General features: G+C 41.8%; 1 protein-coding gene across 1 annotated transcript in view; it reads left to right on the top strand.

Annotated features, from left to right (window-relative positions):
• POFUT3 (protein O-fucosyltransferase 3) overlaps positions 1-1,591 on the top strand; it is a 469,410-nt gene that overhangs the window by 102,856 nt on the left and 364,963 nt on the right. The window lies entirely within an intron of this gene.

Genomic DNA, 1,591 nt, shown 5'->3' with positions numbered 1-1,591 from the left:
CAGCATAGTGTCATTCCTTGGGTACCAAGTTCACTAGCAGATCCACCTTCTTTCCATTTTTCAAAGTCTTTTTTTTTTTTTTTAAGAGAGCTCACAGTTTGACTTCTTCAAAGTCTTTTAATATTTTTTTGTTTTTGTTTTTCTTTTAATAATAAGGGTTTTTAGTTGTACTTTTCAGAAGGAGAATGGAAAAGTACTTCTACTCCATCTTCCTGGATACAGAAATCTCAGTTTTTATAGCTACTTGTGAAATATGAAGACTGGACTAGATTATCTCTAAAATCCCTCCCTGGCCTGTTGATTTTCAGATGGATTTTCCAATTTAAAAATGACTAATCCCGGGGTGTCTGGGTGGCACAGCGGTTAAGCGTCTGCCTTCGGCTCAGGGTGTGATCCCGGCGTTCTGGGATCGAGCCCCACATTGGGCTCCTCCGCTATGAGCCTGTTTCTTCCTCTCCCACTCCCCCTGCTTGTGTTCCCTCTCTCGCTGGCTGTCTCTATCTCTGTCAAATAAATAAATAAAATCTTTAAAAAAAAATGGCTAATCCCTAAGTAAGCAAACATAGTCATTTTTCCCTTTAGGTGGAGGATAAATAGATTGGGACTCATTGCTCACAACAAAACAAAGGCAGAGGCTCCTTCATTCTACTGTCCTTTGCAGAAACTTCAGATTTCCACAAAGCTTTCCATTGGACAAGGTTTTTTTTTTTTTTTTTTTTTAGGAGTGGAGTTTAAGGGTTAATTTTTTCCTGTTTTGTTTCTCTCTCACTGCTGGTAAACATGCTTTGGGGGCTGAATATTTTGCTGGCCTTCTAACATTCTAGTTACCCTGTTATCAGGCAGGGCCCCAACCACTGGCATCAAAGTTTCTGGAGAGAGCAGCCCCACCAGGAGTTTGTCTTCCTCCTTTCCCCTTGGGCAGCCCCCCCCCCACCTTTGTCCCTTCAATGTTCCTGCTAAGGTCCACTGTTCAGTAAGACAACTTGTTTAGTTCTTTTCTCACATCAGGATTTGTTCAGCTATATTCCATTGTGATTGCATGATTTCATCTGCCAGATTTTGTTGACATGGTCAAGAGGTAGCATAGACCTTCCTTAGGTCTAAATTCCTCAAGTATCCTCTCAGAGTCCCTTTCTATGTTAGCCTCAAATCTCCCCATGCCACAGACCCAGTGGTGTGCTAGAGCTGGTGCTGACTGGTGCATGGGAGCAAACTGTTAAATTTTTAGGAATTTTGTGAGCTGGCTGTTAAAAACAGTCACTCTTAAAAATTAAATTATGTTAACTTACAATAAATAATTTAAAAACAAATTTCAAAAACACTCAGAATTTGTCACTTCTTAATTCTTTTTTTTTTTTTTAAGATTTTATTTATTTATTTGACAGAGAGAGAGAGATAGCCAACGAGAGAGGGAACACAAGCAGGGGGAGTGGGAGAGGAAGAAGCAAGCTCCCAGCGGAGGAGCCCGATGTGGGGCTTGCTCTGGGGCTCGATCCCAGAACGCTGGGATCACGCCCTGAGCCAAAGGCAGACACTTAACGACTGAGCCACCCAGGCGCCCCACTTCTTAATTCTTTCACTACAGTTTTCT

The sequence above is a fragment of the Ursus americanus genome, chromosome 27 (genome assembly GCF_024610735.1).
Source record: "Ursus americanus isolate L20-20 chromosome 27, mUrsAme1.1.p, whole genome shotgun sequence".
NCBI lineage: Eukaryota > Metazoa > Chordata > Mammalia > Carnivora > Ursidae > Ursus > Ursus americanus.
This window is presented reverse-complemented; position numbering and strand designations above follow the sequence as displayed.